Raw genomic sequence first — 21575 nt, forward strand, 5'->3', positions numbered from 1 at the left:
ATACTTTCAAACAGTGTGCAAGGTAAAACTTTCAAAGAGTGTCATTACTGCAGCAAAAGTACTAGTGTGAAGGAGTATAATATTTATGCAAGCCGCATTATACATTTTTGATTACAAATAATTACGAATTTGAGAATTTAGTTTAAAAGCAAATTTGCATTCACAATTAAAATATTAGAACAACCTGTCACAGGCAAAGAACATACAGGAAAAAGGAGAAAGAAAACACAAGTATCCAACTGAAGTATACAATGAAATGAGCGAAAATGAAACCAAAGTGCACTAATTAGAACAAAATAAATCAATGTAACATAAATGACTGACAATGGGCACAAAAATAGAAATGGCTTAAATAAGGCATAACACACAGGTGTGGTATAGACAATGAAGTAAGAAGCACACCACCTGTGTGGGGCATGGCAATAAACCAAAACAGACAATGTAGTAACAATGAACTAACAATGTAAACAAACAGGCTCATGGCTGCCACCCCTTGATGGAGGCTGATGGTGTGAAGACACCATCACTTCATAATCCATGCATGAGTAATTTGTAATCTCAATTAATCTAACAATTGAAGGGATTGAATACTTTTACACAGAATATATGTAAATTCCCCACTGTCCCTCTTCCGGGCAGTCTTTTCACTCTTTTCACTTGTAGGTATTTGCCTGTAGCTGCTTTCCTTGTGGCCTCTTCATGATTCCCATTTTTGTCTGGGATTCCAAGGTCCTTGTAGCTGCCCTCAACATCTGTCATGTTACCTTCCCGGCAGTGCGATGCTATGAGTTCTAGCTTCCTTACATCTCCTTGCAAGCATCCTACCATTCTTATCAAGTCCAAATGATATTCCGATGTCACTGCTGTATATCCTGCTGATATGGACTAGTGAGTTGATGTATCGATCACTTCTGGCCTGCGGCATGATGTCATCCATGCAGAAGAGGTGGCTGATGGTTGCTCCATTCCATAGCCGGTATCCTTAGCCACACTTAGTGATAACAGGGCATCTCCTTGGTAAATCCTTGATGGTGACTCGTGCTGTTGGTCTGAGGTTCGCCTCCAGGGTCGTCTTCCACAGCTCCACTGAGTGCTCGATGGAGGCTCTTAGAGTCCGTTGATGTTATACAGCCTCAAGCATTCCAGGATCCATGTGTGGGGCACTGAATCATAGGTTTTCTTGTAGTCAATTCAGGCAGTGCAGAAGTTGGCTGGTCTGGTCTTACTGTCTCGAGTGATTGATTATCCACCAGTAGCTGGTGCTTGGCTCCTCTGGTGTTCTTGCCAATGCCTTTCTGGGCCCTGCTCATGTATTGAGTCATGTGCTTACTCATCTTAGCCACAGCGATGCCTGACAGGATCTTCCATGTTGTACAGAGGCAGGTTATCAGCCAGTAGTTGGATGGAACTGCCCGTTTCTGGAGTCCATCAGGATCAGGACTGTCTGACCTTCAGTTCTGGGTGGGTTCCATCTGTTAGCAGCTGGTTCATTTGTGCTACCAGGTGTTCATGGCGTTCAGTCAGCTTCTTCATCCAGTAGGTGTGGCCCATGTCAGGGCCTGGATCTGTACAGCTCTTCATACTTGACACCCTTTTTTTGGATGTATGCTACCGTGATGATTACAGGATCCTGTTCAGGAAGGTTGTTGTGGTCAGCTCTCAAGTTCAATAACCACTGGACATTGTTGTTGTGATGGTTCCTTCTTCCATATGCTTTTCCAGTATTGCTCACTCTCCGGCTTTGGTGGGTCTATTCTCATTCTGTTACCCTGTCACTGAGAGTACACTTTGGACGGCTCATAGGAGAACATCCTTAATTCTCCATGCTTCTATTTCTCATGTGTATCTCTATCAGCTCTTGCTACCTGCCTGAAATCTTTGCTCATCAGTTTCCAAGACGTCAGGTATGGACAGCTTGTTGTACTTGTCAGGTACCTTCATCACGCCTTTATGCATTTCTGATAGCTGGCTGACTTCTCTCTGTGTGGCCTTTATCTGGGCCTCCAACCTCATTCTCCATGGAGAATAATGCTCCTTGTCAATGTTCATCTTGTAGCCAACCATTTCAAGTACCACTATCTGTTTGGTCTCAGTGATGGTCATCTGTAGTTCTGCATTCACATCTTCCAGCAGCCTTTCAGGTATTTCATTTGGTTCTGGTAGTCTACTATGACTGGTGCCCAGTTTAGCCATGATAGTCAATCTCAGGTCAGCACCTCTGCTACTGATCTTGGTGCATGGCTTCACTGGGTCTTAGTTCCCAGTTTCAAGGTGTGGGGATGATAATGATATCTCCCCTCTGACCTGTCATTTTGGCTCTCCCTTTCCATCACCTTGTTGATCTCTAGTCCTCAGCCAAGGCATTCATGGAATGTAATTGGCTTTATGCCAGGGAGCTGTGTAGGCATGGACCAGTAGATTCACAGTAGAGATTGTTCACAATGCTTCCAGCACATCTTCAGGTACTTCACTTGGTCTTGGTAGTCTGCTTGGACTGGTGACCAATCTCAGGAAAGTAGCTCTGGTGCCTTGGTGACATGTTGTCCTGGTTCCCCCTTGCCATAGCATTTGTGTTGTACATCATCAATCTCAAGTTGTAACAGCAGTTGCTGCTTGCAGATGTTGGAACACTGATATACTATTTGCTTCAGTCTTAATCTAGATGTTGGGTTTCGAAGCATCTCATATCCTTTCGCACTGGGATTGCTTCAGTTGTAGCATTCCAACAGTCCTCCACTCTTGTCCATGAACATCTTATATTTGTTCCAGTAGCCCACTTTTCATCAGACTGTCCTGGTCCCTCAGCATCTGACACAGACCTTGTTGATCCGGGTGCTGTCTGAGCCAGTGTTACTCTCTTGTTTAAAACTCTCAAATTGTTAAGGTAGACAGTGTTAAGGACCTCACCTAAGGGACCACATTAGAGACACCCTGGTCAGGATTCAAACCCCCAACCTCCTGTACTGAAGTCAGTACTCAACCCACTGAGTTTACTTTATATATATATATATATATATATATATATATATATATATATACACACACACACACACACACACACACACACACACACACACACACACACACACACACCCCTGAGGATGTGACTGATCCCATGTATCTGGCAGTGCTGAAATTTTCTCCTACACACAAAAGCAAAGAAATCCTTCATAGACAGCTTATGCAGGGAGTGACCTGCCTCCCCAAAAAATCAGTAGCATGGCACATGATCTCTATAGCAGACATAACCACAAGCACCTACTGCAGCACTGCAATTCAGCGTTTCATTAACTGAATTAAGATGCAAATCAGATGAAATGAACTAAATGAAATACAGACAAGTGTAAAAGAGGAGAAGAGACATCAATCTAAGCACACCGCCATGCAGAGTGCCTCCCTCTGACCCATGTGAACCTCCACATGACTCCACCACTCCATCAATCCACCTCTCCACTACTCCACCACTCCATCAGTCCACCTCTCCTCCATTCCACCACTCGACCTCTCCATCACTCTAAATGAGAAGATGGATTAATGATTTGTTTCGGTGTCCACACCAAGACAGGTTTTCTGCAATTGCCTCCCTGAAAGGAACATCCCTTCCTATTCATATTTACCCTTCCCTCCATCTCTCTCTCACTCTACCCTACCTGTGTCTCCTGCTCTCCCTCTCTCGTTCTCACTCTCTCATGCTCCCTCTCTCCGTGTCTCCCATCCTTTTTTTCTCCATCTCCCTCATCCTTTCTGCTCGTCCACATCATCCTCTGCCTGTACCACTGTCTTAAAACATCTACAGCAGGTACAGATGCAAATGACTGCCATCACATTCACTCCAGAGCGGTACTTTGCTGACTGGTGTGGTTGTTCTGGTCTCCACATCAGAGGGAACATAGAATTCCATGAACCATCGCCTACAGCAGCTTGGATTCTGATGTATTATTGTGCCAGTTCTCATATTACTGCCATGCACAACCCCTCACAGACAAAACGCAGGATGTTTTTTTTTTAAACTGCTCTTCTGCCTGGCCGTTGCCGTGCCAACCAGTGCATTAGATGAGGAAAAGCCAACCTTGTGACGGAGCGGAGAAAAAGTTCTCCAGTCCTCCACAGCAGGGGGTATGTCCAACTCTCACCCAGAAGCCTGAACAGCAAGCGCCGTCCTTCGCTACAGGGACAGAGAAACAGATAAGGGGTGGGAGACAGGCAGAGAGACAGAGATAAAGAAGGAGAGAATAATAATAAGCACTTCTGTTTAACACCAAATGTTCATTATTAATATCTTACAGCTGAACAGCCAATGGCATTAATCATTAATCTTAATGACAACACAGGAAGTGAAATCAACATGTTAGTGCTGTTGCAATCATCTGCTTCCATGTTTCTCAATGTTTTTATTAATATGTTTGCAATAATGCAGCATACAAATATGGTTAAAATATTTCCTGAATCTGTAGAATCTGCCCCTTCAATTTTGTTGATAGTAAGAGTTAAGAGCCTATGAGAGGTTAGAGATATAGGTTAACATACATGTCATTAACATACAAGTCATGTGATTTGTGTGTTTGTGTGTCACTCAGGTCTTCTCCATCTAATAACCATGTGTGATTGGTGAATGTGTATCAATTTGCCTGAAACTAACCAATAAACAATCATGAAGTCACTAAGGATAAACATTTCCTTCCTAGTTCAATCAACATGTAACTAGTTAAAATGCAAAAGGTTTACAGCTGTTGAAGTTGCAACGCCTGAGGGTGTTGATTCCTTTGATGAAAAGCAATACAAAGTAAATCAATTGCTAAATGTTATTTTTTAAAAATAATAGTGGACTTAGATATGTAGTCACTTTTAAATTTGTTGTAATACAATAGTCATGTCATAATTGTAATACAATAGTCATGACTTTGATAAAATTGACTGTCCATTAGTACGTTTGTTAATTTTGTTGTGTGAAATTAAGACAGTATAATATAGACGAATACTGTCCTGTACTGCTGACACTTCGAATCATATTTTGATTATAGTTGTTGTAATGTTCATTTCTCACCTGCACACATGAAGCTTGATATTTTGATATTCTATGAGTCTTGATATCTAATATAAAGTCACATTATTAGTCACATTTCCTCTCACTCCCTCTAAGATTACTAATCTCTAAAGTGAATTTAAGAAAATACACAAGAACAGAAAAAATGCCAAGAGGTTTCAGAGATAGAAAAACAGAGATAAACACAGGGAGTTAAAACATGGAGGGTTAAACAGGGGTTAACGATGGAGGGTTAAACACAGGGGGTTAATGATAGGACACAGGAGGGCAATTGTTCAGATTTATTAATAAAGTTGTTCATTTGATGTGATTACACACACAAACACATAGATCTGTGCAAACACATAGATCTGTCAATCTGGTTACATGGGGAAGAATTTACAAACTGCACCTAAGAATACAGAGAATCATTTTTTTAATACATTATTTTGTATATTTCAGTACAACAAAACACATCTATGTTAACATTTAATCAAGAAAAATAATGGTTTTTGTACTAGAATGGCTATTGTACTACAACGGTTATTGCACTAGCATGGTCTTTGCTTTCTCACATGAAGTGCCTCTGCTTACATTTGGCTCAGCAAGTGACCTCAGACCCAAGAGTCTCCCCCCATGAAGGTCTCTCAATGATCCATTCCACACACCCTTACCACTGAACCATGGGCCATGTTAGTGCACAGAGCGGGGAAGATGGCAACTCACCTTCTTTGCACTGGAAGCCATATAAGCACACATAGAAACAAAAAGAAACGGATCCCTAGTACTTCAGAAAGCCCATTTAAGCCTAACCCTAATCTTGCGCTAGTACTTCAGAAAGCCCATTTAAGCCTAACCCTAATCTTGCGCTAGTACTTCAGAAAGCTCATTTAAGCCTAACCCTAATCTTGCGCTAGTACTTCAGAAAGATCATTTAAGCCTAACCCTAATCTTGCGCTAGTACTTCAGAAAGCTCATTTAAGCCTAACCCTAATCTTGCGCTAGTACTTCAGAAAGCTCATTTAAGCCTAACCCTAATCTTGCGCTAGTACTTCAGAAAGCTCATTTAATCCTAACCCTAATCTTGCGCTAGTACTTCAGAAAGCTCATTTAATCCTAACCCTAATCCTGCCCTAGTACTTCAGAAAGCTCATTTAATCCTAACCCTAATCTTGCCCTAGTACTTCAGAAAGCTCATTTAAGCCTAATCCTAACCCTGCCCTAGTACTTCAGAAAACTCATTTAATCCTAACCCTAATCTTGCCCTAGTACTTCAGAAAACTCATTTAATCCTAACCCTAATCCTGCCCTAGTACTTCAGAAAGCTCATTTAATCCTAACCCTAACCCTGCCCTAGTACTAAAGAAAGATCATTTAAGGCTAACCCTAACCCTGCCCTAGTACTAAAGAAAGATAATTTAAGGCTAACCCTAACCCTGCCCTAGTACTTCAGAAAGCTCATTTAAAAAGGTTTCAATGCTACATCTTCATGTAGTCAGAGTAGTATAATCAAACATCAACCTGGAAAATGGCAAACCTCTCCCCATGATATTTATTACATGTGACATGATCAAAGTGAGCAAAAAAATGTATCTCAATTTTTGATGCAAGTATCCTAGTTACACAGACATGATAAATGTTAAGAAAATACAAAAAAAAAAACCCTGCAAATGATCTCCAGATTGTGATTCATGTAATTTATGTGTATGATGTGCATCACCAGTGTTCTAGTTTTGGTAATATATGAAGGTGACTTGAGCATGGCTTGCGACAAAAAGAAAACTTTTACCATTAAACTGAGTAAAAACCCAGAACAGTCCACTTCGTTTCTTCTCTAAGCAAAGACTGTTCTTACAGCTGCAAATGCTGCCAATGTGTTTGAAATAAACACTTACCAAGATAAAAAAATCAGCCTGGCTTTATTGCGTTTCCACAGTTGCTCTAATAATCTTCTGAGAAAAACCTGGTGAAAAACCTACTTGTTGACACACTGTCAATGTGGGCACTTATAAAATACAAGCCAATGTAAAAAGATATCAACAAACAGAACATGCAGGATTGTAACGTGCATGTTGTTGGATGTTGGCAGCATTTGGGTTTGAATCCCAGCTGTGTCATGTGCAGGCTGGATGTGTATGTATTGAGTGAAGGAGATAGAGTGGTTCAGTCCTGATGGGATTCCTGTTATTATTACAGAAGTTTGAGAGGACATTAATATACATCGTCATGAGCTCCACCCCATGAATAAAAGTGTATCTGTGTCGCACAGTGATTCCTCATATCAACACAATAACTAAATTGAGGTGATCTTCCCACATTTTACATTTACCTGCCACTTACAATTCTGACTAAACACAACCTGAGCAACTGAGAGTTAAGGGCCTTGCTCAGGGGCCCAACAACAACAACCTGGCTGTGGTGGGATTTGAAACAGCAACCTTTGGATTACTAGCCAAGTACCTTAACCAGTGAGCTACCACTGCCCTGCTTGTGCGCACACACACACGCACACATGCAAAAGCATGCACACACACGCAAAACACATGTAGGCACATATATGCACGCACACAAATACAAGCATTCATGCACATGTACATACTCAAATACACTTATGTGCACGCACACACACACACATTCATATGTTCACAAGCACACACACATACACACACAGGGATGGATGCTCTTGGTGACTTCAGCAAAATCCAGAAGTTAAAGAAAAACAAGAGTGAAGACCACAGGCATATACAAAGTAGTCAGACACCAGCCAGAAAAGGACAGAAAGACAAACAAAGAGAAGAAGAGAAGGAGTATGCGAAATGGACTTTCAAGTATGGAGATAAATGTCCAAAAGCAAATGAAGACCACTCAGGAAAAAAGGCTCAGAGAAAAAAAAACAGTCCACCACCAGTCTTGTGGGTGGAGCAAAATGATGGGGCAGAAGCAGGGTTCTGAATGTGCTTGTGGGTTACAGGCCAGGGAAGATCTACTGCTCTACTCATCGGTCTTCCAGATTTCTCCTTTTTAACATATGAAGGATTTGGCCCTTTCTCTCACAGGAAGCTACCCAGGTGCTTGTGCAGTCTCTTGTGAGCTCAAAGCTAGACTATTGCAACTCACTACTTGCTGGTATTCCTCTAAGAGCCATCAAACCTATACAACTTGTCCAGAATGTAGCAGCATGAATGGTCCTCAACCTTCCGAAGTTCACACACGTCACTCCACTGCTGCGCTCCCTTCATTGGCTTCCAGTAGCTGCACACATCAGATTTAAAATCTTGATGCTTGCCTACAAAGCGAAAAATGGACCAGCCCCTACATACATGAGGTCAGTGGTCAAAGCCCAATCCATAACTCGAGTACTTCGAATCTCAAGTACAGCTCAGCTTGAAATACCATGCTTCAAGTCACATGGAGGACAAGTGTCGAGACTATTTTCTGTCCTGGCCCCCAGATGGTGGAATCAACTTCCACTTGCTGTCTGGACAGCAGAGTTCCTTGCAGTCTTCAAACGCAGACTGAAGACCCATCTATTCATGGAATATTTAAATGACAACTGACCGTGCTCCTATATTGACTAACTAATTTAGTACTTATTGTAAGGTATTGTTTATTACACTGATGTTGTCTAACAAACTAGTACTTATTGTTTATTACACTTATTGTTTAAGATAGACCTTATGTATTTTGTACTTCTAGGCATCAGCAGTGATCCCTGTATTTCTACAGTATTCTAGATCATTGGTACATTTTACTCTAACCTCTTGCACTGAATATGATGTATTATATGAGTAAATGACAAAGCAATTTTCTAAGTCACTCTGGATAAGAGCGTCTGCCGTAAATATAAATGGAAATGTAAATCTGTCATGATCCATAATGCATTCTAATGTCCAATAATGGCACAGTTTGGTCTGGAGATTTAGTTCCTCTGTTGTTGTAAAGCAACAACATCATATCCAAAAATTTGGAGTGCATTTTAAACACACGCACACGCCAACGCAAGCACACGTGCACACGTACACACATCCACCCATACAAACACACAAAAAAGCGCAAACACAAACAAACACACACACACACACAAACACAGTTCCTTTAATCATGCTCCACTGATGTGTGCACCATAACAGGACTGCAACAGGAAGTGGGTTCTCCTATGTGACTTCCTGTTGTTTAGTCGTAAGGAGAAGCAGAGCTCCAGATCCACTCCTCCTCCCTCGTCAGATGTAGGGCTTTCATCCTCAGAATCTGAAATCTGAAGATGCCCGTAGCCTGGGCAGAACTTTGGACAAGTTGCTCATGTTTCAAATCTGACCTAGTCTTGCAGATTTCTCCTTTGTAACATACAAAGAATTTGGCCCTTTCTTTTGCTGTCCAGGTGCTTGTGTACTCACTTGTAATCTCAAAGCTAGACTACTGTTTTGGAGCATGTAGTACGCAGTGTCGTTAATTTGAGTACACTCAAAAATCCAAGGTGAATACTTAGAACTGGTCAGTTTTGAGTATGGTTTGAATGGACACTATTGTCCTATAATGCAATGAAATGCATGTTACTTTAGGTTAACAAGCAGCTCTGCTGTAGTAGTGTTTAACCCTGTAGTAGTGTTTAAGATAGGTAGCCGATTCGCCAGCCAGCTAGCTAGCTAATGACAGCTCAGTTTAACTCATCCATATTTGTAAATGAGGTAGAATATAAGGCTGTAGCATTACTGTTTTAGGTTTAATAGAAATTATAACTTAATATATAAACTCAACGAGAAATCGATGACATTGTTCACTAATAAAGACTCAGATCTTACAGTAGCCAGTGCTGTTTAACTGACATGCAGCTTATTTTGCTAGCATTATCTAGCTTCCCTGCTAAAGTGTGAGCTCGGCTTAGCCTGAAGAATAATTTTATGTTTAGGTGTGATACTACAAAAGGAATACAGTAAAAGAAAATTAAAAATGACAAATTATGTAAAGCCTTCTCAGGGACTGATGAAGACACCCGCCTGCTAATAACCTGCCACAAAGGGAGGAAAGTGATGGAAGAGAGAGAAAGAGAGAGGGAAAGAGACTCCGTCTGCTTTAGACATATTTGTTAAGTGAGATTAAAATAAAATGTAATAATATAATTTGTTTAGTTTTTTGGTTTAATTACATGTGTGATTAATTTTAATAATGATGGTAATATTAATAGTGGTACTAAATGTCCCGGCATCAAAATCAGGTAGGCTAAATAGAAATGTCAGGAAATCTGATTCCTGGCCATATGCCAATGTCCATGGATCAATGATTCTATTGGTAATTTGGTTGGCTCACTGTTGAGCCCAACTGCCTTTTATTCCGGTTTTCATGTTTTCCTTAAATGCAGCTGTGTTGTAAATATTTTGCTGCTCAGTCCCATGGAGGAGGCGTATTGCGTTAAGATATTAACGTGTGTATACTCTCCATGTGAAATATCAGTTTACTGTGGAAAGCTTGTGAAGGCTGAGGTTTAATTCACAGAAAAACAACTGTCTAAAAAGAAAAACTGGAACCTAGTAAATAAAATAGCACTCTTCTATGGGACCATCTTTGTGGCAGTTAAGCATTATGGAAAAAGTATCATTCATTTCCCATTTTTTGATCAAAGACATCTTGTAGCTTAGGAGAGTCCTGCTAAAGCCCTGCTGATCACTGAGGGTCCTGCTACAGCCCTGCTGATCACTGAGGGTCCTGCTACAGCCCTGCTGATCACTGAGGGTCCTGCTACAGCCCTGCTGATCACTGAGGGTCCTGCTACAGCCCTGCTGATCAACTCCACCAGCAGCCTGCTGCAGTGCTGCAAACAGTCACAGAAAGTAAAACTTTAAATTTGGTTGATTTTGCCTTTAAATATATTATGATTAAAGCACTTAGTTCTTCTTGTTAGCCAGAAACATGTCAGTGATAAGGCAATCAAGCTCGACCCTTACGGTATGTTGATGCTGCCATGGACAAGTCTGCCATGAGACAATCAATGCAATTCAGTCAAAACAAAGGTAAGGTGAACAGAGGACAGGTGAACAGAGAGCAGGTAAACAGGGCAGGTAAAGAGAGGAGATACTGAACAGACACTACACCCTGATAAATACTTCCTAAAAATACACCCTGCTATAATACTCCTTAATAAATACACCCAGATAAAAATCTCTCTAAAGAAAAACACGCCGGTTAAAAAAAAAAAAAGAAAAAAGTCACTAATACAAACCATATATAATGAAGAAAAAGTCAGGCTCATTTATTTTTTTCCTGCTAAGCCATTATTTATTGAATCACCAATTCATCCACTGGAACACTTAGTATAGTAATTAGCACATTATTGTAGTTGGCTCCATGACCCTGGCATTGTAGTTGGCTACATAACTTTGGCATTTAACAGAAGTGATAAATTAGAAGTCCATAAAGAATGTTCCAGAACCTTCCTACAACATTTCAGTCTACTGGTGTCTATTGGAGAACTTCAGAGCTATAAAACATGGGGATGATTGGAAAAAGGAGGCAGATGTCTCTGAGAGTTGCTTGCATTGGGTTTGTGTGATTTTTTAAATAAAAAGCCATAATAACTAATAATCATACAAACATAAGAGGGTGAAGCAGGAACTGTGTTTTTGTAGAATCTGGATGCACTCAGCCTGAAATCACAAGCCTAAAAGAGGTAACAGTATAAAAACAACCTCTGAGAAACTGTGTGTATGCTTGTGTGTGCACATGCATGAGTGGCATGTGTGCACGCAACCAGGAAGAATTGTATTGGAAAGTGGAGTAATGGAGGCCTAGCAACTCCTCAGAGTTGAGCTGAGCTGAGCTGTCCTGCTCCCTAAAGTACACAAGAGAACAGAATGAGAGAGCGGAACAGTACGCATTGAGAACAACATTATACAGTGAAAGAAGAGAACAGAATACAGTGTGTATATAAAAATATTTTTATCTCACTCCTTCTCCCAGATGCCCTGGAGTCCGAAGGAGGCCGATGAAGGACTGCCTTAGTCAGACAGATTCATAGATAGATGCAGCGAAATGCAGCCAGCATCTACCAGAACTGCAAACAGTAGCATAGTGCCATTACAGAAGAGTGCAAACAGTATCATTGTCCAATCACAGAACAGAGTGCAGGAATAAGAGTGTAATAAACATGAGGAATATAAATATATGTCAATGGGGAGAATATAAGAGAAATATATAAGGAGTATAGAATGTGTGGGGGAGGACAAAATTTGCAATCATATTACAAATATTACGGCCACTCCTGGTTTGTAATAAACTTAGCTCAGGATGTCACATGACAGGGTTTGCTGCACGTTTAAATAAGCGAGCACACCAGTCAGTTGTAGTAGAGGGCAAAGGACGCAAGTTGACTGATGTTCAAAAGGACATATAGATTATAGAATGCAAGTAAAGCTCTTTATTTGCTTGATCATATATTTGTACAAAAACAAGCGTTCCTTTCTTTTGTAACCTAACACAAAATATGCATATTACTCATGTAACGGTGTTCCTGAATAGAATGATAAGACCATCCTCTCTTAAATTCCATGGTTGCTATTGAGCCATAAAGCGATACTTTCTTTGAGTGACACTCGTTCACCCCTATGGGTACCAAGGTGTTATGGGGGAAGGAGAAACTAGGCTATCAAATTACTTCACAATTGTTTTCCAGGTGCAATCGGCATGATTCACAGCTGTTTCAAATAATGGAGGTCACTTAGATGAAAATGTAGACACTTGCCTTATATGGTTACCCACTATGTGAGTGAGAGCCATGCGTACAGCAACACAATGCTTGTGTGTTGTAATCAGATAAAGTGTAGCGCATGTGTGCGACACGGTTTGGCGAAACTAATGCAGTTATGGATGTTTTTAGTGAATAATTTGATCGCCAATACTTTTGGACATCATGGAAAGGAAGAGGCTGACTTTAGCTGAAGTTTATGTGGAGTTAGTTGGATGCAGTTATGAGCTGGAAGCTGAGAGATGGTTTATTGGCTTCTAGCATGGACTAAGATGTTTGTATCGCAAATCACTGGATGTTTCCATTCACTGCTGGAAAAATTCATATTTCTGCTATAAATCATAAATGAAAATGATTGTGCATTAAAGAAAGCATAGTTTCTTTTTACACTATTAGAGCACTTACAGTATTACAGTATTTTCACCATCATACCCTTTTAGCATAATAGCAATGAAACTAATAGTAAGTTGTCGAACTTTGTGATGTTTTAGCAAAAAAAATCTTGCTCACTCAATGGATAGCAACTGATGACTCTGTGTGTATTTATAGAGGTTCTTTGGCACTTTGGAGGTGTCTAGGGCACCTAGTGGAAAATATTGTGTAGCTCTTGAGTAGTTTCATGTATATGCCCTAAATTGTTCACTTTATTTGACAAGACGCTTGTTAATCAGGAAATGTAGCATGACTCAAAATGAATCTCCAGCATCCAAATACACATAAAATAAATGGTTTTTTTTTTTTTTTTTTGTTTTTTGCTTTTTTGTCTTTTACATTTTCTTCTGTATTAGATGAGCTCAAATGGAACCTAAATGATGGAAATGAGCCTGGATTTGAATGAATCTCTCCGCCCACTTCAATCCTGAATGGTCATTCTGCTATATGTACAATTTCAGATAACTCACAGAACGCTCGCCTCCTGCGTGTCATGTGGTTTGGCCAGCCACGTGTAGTGGGAGGATCTGTTTGTGGCCACACCTGCACCTTGTTTGTCTATATGTATTTAAACCCATGTCGAAATGTGTAGAGTGTTGGTCATTGTGGATGTAACGTCGTAAATGTCTTGATGTAATGTTCCCTTTGTTGATGTTAATCGTATTTGTGTTTACTGCCCGTGTTTAATGTTAACCATTTCATGTTCATATTCATCGTGTGTAATTCTTGTGAGGGCCATTATTGTCTTATGCTTATATGTCAATAAATGTACGTCCCAGTCGCTGGAGTCTGTACTTCCTGCCCCTCGCCCTATGACACTCGGGCCACCACGCGTTACAATAACTAGTGTTAAAGTGAACAAGTACAAATCGTTCTAATATGATCTTAAAATTGTAGTTGCACTTAAGGGTTGAAAATGAAGTTAAAATTGGTTCCTTTAGGTCCCTTAGTTAAGGTCCTCAACACCATCTACCTCATTAATAATGAGAGATGAGAATAAGAGAATCACACTGGCTCAGACAGCACCTGGGTCAACGAGGTCTGCATCAGATGCTGAGGGACCAGGACAGTCTGATAAAAAGTGGGCTACTGGAACAAATACAAGACCCTCATGGACAAGAGTGGAGGACAAAGGACTGTTGGAATGCTACTACACAAACAGCCCCAATGTGAGGGGGTATATGCAGAGGATGTGGGAACTGTGCATAAAGCCTTGAAAACTGCCAAGTAAAGATTAACAGCTCTGGCTGCCCACCTGAAGAGATAAACATGTGAAGCAGAAGCCAAGAGAATAAACAGTATGTTCTCCCATGAGCCGTGTACAGGGGCAGATCAACAGCATAAGAGCAGATCCACCAAAGCCAGACACTGAACAATACTGGAAAGGCACATGGGATTTTATATGGTTAGAAAACCTGAGAACTGACCACAGCAATCTCCCTGAACAGGATCCAGTAACCGTCACACTAGCAGCCCAAGAAAAGGCCTCAAGCAAGAAAAGGTGTCGGGCACCATTGTGGCTAAGATGAGTAAGCACGTTGCTCAACAGGAGTGGAGCCCAGAAGGGCATTGGCAAGAACACCAGAGGAGCCAAATACCAGCTATTGGTGGATAAAACAGTCACTCGAGACTGTAAGACCAGACAGACCAACCTGAGCACCACCTGGATTGACTGAAGTATGATTCAATGCCCCACACATGGATCCTGGAATGCTTGAGACTGTATAACGTCCCTTGGAACCCCTTGTACCTTGGAATCCTACACGCAAATGGGAATCATGAAGAGGCCACAAGGAAAACAGCTACAGCCAAATACCTACAAAAAGTGAGAAAAGTCCTGAGTAGTCAGCTGAATGGGAAAAACAAGAAAACCTGCACCCTGCCAGTCATCAGGTTCCCCGATAGCATAATAAGATGGTCTAAAGAGGAGAAAGAAGCCACTGACATCAAGACAAGGAAACTTCTCACAATGCACAGAGGGCTTCACCCCAAATCCAGCACTCTGTGACTGTACACCAAGCAGAAGGAAGGGGGCCAAGGACTAGTTAGCGTCAGAGCCACTATCCAGGATGAAACAGCCAAGATCCAGGATGACAGCCCCAAGTGCTTAGTGAGTACCTCAGACAGCAAAAACCCGAGGAGGATGGAAGCGAGGAGGAACAGGAACCATCATAAGAGGAAAAACCTCTGCATGTTAAGTACCACCAGCAGATAGTGAAAGTGGCTGATATGGAGAAATCTTACTGATGGCTGGAAAAGTTTGGAGTGAAAGACAGCACAGAGGCACTAATCATGGCAGCACAGGAACAAGCACTAAACATGAGATCAGTAGAGACTGGGATCTACCACACCGGGCAGGACCACAGATGCAGTCTGTGCAGATGCCCCTGAAACAATCCAGCACATAACAGTGGGGATGCAAGATGCTAGCAGGCAGAGCGTACATGGAACGCCATAACCAAGTGGCTGGTATAGTGTACAGAAACATCTGTGCCGAGTACGGGCTGGAACTGAGATACAACACCAAAGGTGGTGGAGAATGACCAGTCCTGTGGGACTTCCAGATACAGACAGACGGTAATGGCTAACCAACCGGACATAGTAGTGATGGACAAACAGCAGAAGAGGACTTCAGCAAAAGAGGCACCTCAAGAGGAAGAGACATGAGATGAATGGGCAACATGAGAGAACAACCTGCAGTAACACATCTACATTGTTAATTACCCACACACATGTACAGACACCATCTCCAGAATGGAAAGCTCAGGGAAACCTGTAACCTCCTCTAACATATCAAAGAACACATCTGTTTCATGTGAGTATTTTTCTACTGGGTAAGATTTTCCATGCCCATCCCCCACGAACACAGGATTGTCAGGAACTGTGGTCAAACAGTTATCGGTGCATCCACATTTATTAGCAAGCAGCAAATCATTCGAATATATAACATTACTTAGCTATTAAGGGACTTCAGGAAACACTGACTGAAAATGTTACCATTGGAATTAGCAGCAAAGCAGGATGCTGGGAACACCTTGTGTAGAGTAACTGACCTCAGCTTGCATCATCCAGCTAACCACAGGACTCTGCCCAGATCCTCCATCCTCCAAAATACAGGACACTTCAGACAAACCTCCCCATTTCTCCTCAGTAGAGTTAGCAGTGCAAAATCACCATAACTTCTCAAAAACCTTTTCCATCATGAACCTAAACCTCTGTTAATGGTATTTATCCACCAGACTAATATTAATGGTTGAATCATCATCTTGCTAGGCACCCTATGGCAGGAGCTGCAGAATGTGTTGCCCTCATCTCATTAGCTGTTCTCCTAGAGTAACAGAGCACCAGGCCGTATGGAGAGAAACAGAGAGCCAGTCAAATGCTACTCTCTCTCACACACACACACACACACACACACACACACACACAAATGCATGCAGACATACACGCACATGCACATGTAAACACATCAATAACTGGGATTTATCATTTGAATCACTCCATAAAGAAGTGCAGGTGGCAGGATGAGAAAATAGAGGAGCAAAAGTGAAAGGCAGAGTGAGAGAGAGAGAGAGATACAGCAAGAAAGAGAGAGAGATACAGCAAGAGAGAGAGAGATACAGTGAGAGAGAGAGAGAGATACAGCGAGAGAATGATACAGCAAGAGAGAGAGAGAGATACAGCAAGAGAGAGAGAGAGACAGCAAGAGAGAGAGAGAGAGAGAGAGATACAGCAAGAAAGAGAGAGAAAAGAGTGAAATAGTCAGAGGGGCAGACGGAGAGATCAACAGAGAGAGTGACACTGAGACAGAAATGCAGGGGGAGAGAGAGATTTGGCCAGAGTAAATCAGTTCTATTTTAAGACAGCATTAAAGAGACCTCCAGTAGAACAGATGAGAATACATACACACAGACAAAAAGAGGGTTCAATGAGTTCATCACACACACACACACACACACACACACACACACACACACACACACACACACACACACACACAGCTATTTTGGTTACCCATGAATACCTGCCAATATTCTATAGACACAGAAATAACAGAAAGGATTCTGGGTACACTGTTTCCACAATCCTCACATTGTTCCCACAATCCTCATACTGTTCCCACAGTCCTCACACTGTCTCCATAATCTACATACTTTTCCCATAATCCTCACACTGTTACCTCATACTATCACTTCAAAAGAGATGAGAAAAATACCATACAATACAAAGAAAATAAGGTGGTAGGAACTGAGAAAAGCACAACAGAGTGGTAAACCACCGTACATCAATCTCACACACCCACACACACATACATACACATACACACACCCACACCTGCTGAAGTATTCAAATCACATTCACAGTATTAAAAGAATACACACACACACGCTCTCACACCAACATGAGCATTCACGGTGCTTATGTGTGCATGGACGCCTGCATACACACACACACACACACACACACACACACACACACACACACACACACACACACGCGCGCACACACACATACGGTCCTTGTGGAGCATCCAAATCACATTTCCTCACTGACCATCATCCATCATTCCTGCACACAAAGGCACAGAGTGGAATGACAGAAAACTGCATGGCAACACTCACACTCCACCCTCTCATACTCCACCCTCTCTCACACTCCACACCCTCTGTCTCTGTACCTCTTTCTCTCCTTCACTCTCTGTCCCTCCCTCTTTTTTCCACTCTCTGTCCCTTCCATTACGCACTCTGTTGTTCGTTCTATTTCTTTACTTCTCTTACACACGCAACCCCAACCAATAAACACTGCTTACGTGAGTACAATAAAAGATGTAAACATAAAAGTTTAACTTAAAGGACATTAATTGCTTTGATTGTCTTAATAAATCAAGTCCTACCGAAGATTAACTTCATTACAACTGTCCATCTCAGAATTCATTATTCCAGTGGAACTGCACACATTTGGTAGTATATGTTCATATTCCATGACAGACAGGGCTGTATTATCTCCCGTGTCTGGTTTTCTTTTCTGAGTGTCTGACTTGCACTTCTCTCGCTGGGGGCCAGAACTGCTGCTATCTAATGGCCTTGTCTGTTCAGGGTAAAGTAATTGGGTTGGAGAAGAAAAATGTTTGGCCACAGAAACTGATGTGGAATCCATGTATTTCCACTGTCTTATGGTTTATGCTATACACCACAAGACTGGCCGAGAGGAAAGAGAAATAAAACAGACAGAGGGGGATGGAGGGAGGGAAAGAAGAAGGGAGAGAGAGGGGAATGAGGAAGAAAGGGAAGGAGAGAGAGAGAGAGAGAGAGAAAGAAAGAAAGAAAGAACGAACCATAGGTTATTCCTGTTCATTTCACTATTTCCTTTAAAACTCTACTTTGAGATTCTCCTCGTGCTCCCAGTGACCACAGATGGTAGTTTTTGTGGGTTGGGCACTGGTTTGTATAAGAAGGTGAAAACACCATTGGCACCTGCTGGACTGACGGCTATAAGTTGGAAAGAAAGCAGCATGGGGTACAATAGGGTCAAGTTTAGGGATTTCTACCAGCACTGGGTATATTAGGGTTAGGGTTTTCCATCAGCACTGGGTATATTAGGGTTAGGGCTTCCATCAGCACTGGGTATATTAGGGTTAGGGCTTCCATCAGCACTGGGTATATTAGGGTTAGGGCTTTCCATCAGCACTGGGTATATTAGGGTTAGGGCTTTCCATCAGCACTGGGTATATTAGGGTTAGGGCTTTCCATCAGCACTGGGTATATTAGGGTTAGGGCTTTCCATCAGCACTGGGTATATTAGGGTTAGGGCTTTCCATCAGCACTGGGTATATTAGGGTTAGGGCTTTCCATCAGCACTGGGTATATTAGGGTTAGGGCTTTCCATCAGCACTGGGTATATTAGGGTTAGGGCTTTCCATCAGCACTGGGTATATTAGGGTTAGGACTTTCCATCAGCACTGGGTATATTAGGGTTAGGGCTTTCCATCAGCACTGGGTATATTAGGGTTAGGGCTTTCCATCAGCACTGGGTATATTAGGGTTAGGGCTTTCCATCAGCACTGGGTATATTAGGGTTAGGGCTTTCCATCAGCACTGGGTATATTAGGGTTAGGGCTTCCATCAGCACTGGGTATATTAGGGTTAGGGCTTTCCATCAGCACTGGGTATATTAGGATTAGGGCTTTCCATCAGCACTGGGTATATTAGGGTTAGGGCTTCCATCAGCACTGGGTATATTAGGGTTAGGGCTTTCCATCAGCACTGGGTATATTAGGGTTAGGGCTTTCCATCAGCACTGGGTATATTAGGGTTAGGGCTTTCCATCAGCACTGGGTATATTAGGGTTAGGGCTTCCATCAGCACTGGGTATATTAGGGTTAGGGCTTTCCATCAGCACTGGGTATATTAGGGTTAGGGCTTTCCATCAGCACTGGGTATATTAGGGTTAGGGCTTTCCACCAGCACTGGGTATATTAGGGTTAGGGCTTTCCATCAGCACTGGGTATATTAGGGTTAGGGCTTTCCATCAGCACTGGGTATATTAGGGTTAGGGCTTTCCATCAGCACTGGGTATATTAGGGTTAGGGCTTTCCATCAGCACTGGGTATATTAGGGTTAGGGCTTTCCATCAGCACTGGGTATATTAGGGTTAGGGCTTCCATCAGCACTGGGTATATTAGGGTTAGGGCTTCCATCAGCACTGGGTATATTAGGGTTAGGGCTTTCCATCAGCACTGGGTATATTAGGGTTAGGGCTTCCATCAGCACTGGGTATATTAGGGTTAGGGCTTCCATCAGCACTGGGTATATTAGGGTTAGGGCTTTCCATCAGCACTGGGTATATTAGGGTTAGGGCTTTCCATCAGCACTGGGTATATTAGGGTTAGGGCTTTCCATCAGCACTGGGTATATTAGGGTTAGGGCTTTCCATCAGCACTGGGTATATTAGGGTTAGGGCTTTCCATCAGCACTGGGTATATTAGGGTTAGGGCTTTCCATCAGCACTGGGTATATTAGGGTTAGGGCTTTCCATCAGCACTGGGTATATTAGGGTTAGGGCTTTCCATCAGCACTGGGTATATTAGGGTTAGGGCTTTCCATCAGCACTGGGTATATTAGGGTTAGGGCTTTCCATCAGCACTGGGTATATTAGGGTTAGGGCTTTCCATCAGCACTGGGTATATTAGGGTTAGGGCTTTCCATCAGCACTGGGTATATTAGGGTTAGGGCTTTCCATCAGCACTGGGTATATTAGGGTTAGGGCTTTCCATCAGCACTGGGTATATTAGGGTTAGGGCTTTCCATCAGCACTGGGTATATTAGGGTTAGGGCTTCCATCAGCACTGGGTATATTAGGGTTAGGGCTTTCCATCAGCACTGGGTATATTAGGGTTAGGGCTTTCCATCAGCAGTGGGTATATTACGGTTAGGGTTTTCCATCAGCACTGGGTATATTACGGTTAGGGCTTCCATCAGCACTGGGTATATTAGGGTTAGGGCTTTCCATCAGCACTGGGTATATTAGGATTAGGGCTTTCCATCAGCACTGGGTATATTAGGGTTAGGGCTTCCATCAGCACTGGGTATATTAGGGTTAGGGCTTTCCATCAGCACTGGGTATATTAGGGTTAGGGCTTTCCATCAGCACTGGGTATATTAGGGTTAGGGCTTTCCATCAGCACTGGGTATATTAGGGTTAGGGCTTTCCATCAGCACTGGGTATATTAGGGTTAGGGCTTTCCATCAGCACTGGGTATATTAGGGTTAGGGCTTTCCATCAGCACTGGGTATATTAGGGTTAGGGCTTTCCATCAGCACTGGGTATATTAGGGTTAGGGCTTTCCATCAGCACTGGGTATATTAGGGTTAGGGCTTCCATCAGCACTGGGTATATTAGGGTTAGGGCTTTCCATCAGCACTGGGTATATTAGGGTTAGGGCTTTCCATCAGCAGTGGGTATATTACGGTTAGGGTTTTCCATCAGCACTGGGTATATTACGGTTAGGGCTTCCATCAGCACTGGGTATATTAGGGTTAGGGCTTTCCATCAGCACTGGGTATATTAGGATTAGGGCTTTCCATCAGCACTGGGTATATTAGGGTTAGGGCTTCCATCAGCACTGGGTATATTAGGGTTAGGGCTTTCCATCAGCACTGGGTATATTAGGGTTAGGGCTTTCCATCAGCACTGGGTATATTCTATCACCAAGCCTGGTTCACCATTTCCTCATGTACCCACATTTACATCCACTGTTGTCCTTGCTCATTCAACACTCCAAAAATGCAGCAGCAAGAACGACCTTGGCCTCCGATGACTCTACAAAGCTTTTAAGACCGTCTCACTGCAAACTGTATTCAGCCAACCAATTCTTTCCCCCTATTT

At 42.3% G+C, this 21575-nt stretch overlaps 1 protein-coding gene across 1 annotated transcript in view; it reads right to left on the reverse strand.

Annotated features, from left to right (window-relative positions):
• Positions 1 to 21575, reverse strand: part of LOC113586422 (nuclear receptor coactivator 3) — a 72829-nt gene that overhangs the window by 37660 nt on the left and 13594 nt on the right. Inside the window, exon 2 of the mRNA XM_027024524.2 lies at positions 4070 to 4165. The gene's annotated coding sequence lies outside the window, so the exon portion shown is untranslated. The remainder of the gene's footprint in view (positions 1 to 4069; positions 4166 to 21575) is intronic.

The sequence above is a fragment of the Electrophorus electricus genome, chromosome 24 (genome assembly GCF_013358815.1).
Source record: "Electrophorus electricus isolate fEleEle1 chromosome 24, fEleEle1.pri, whole genome shotgun sequence".
Taxonomy (NCBI): Eukaryota; Metazoa; Chordata; class Actinopteri; order Gymnotiformes; family Gymnotidae; genus Electrophorus; species Electrophorus electricus.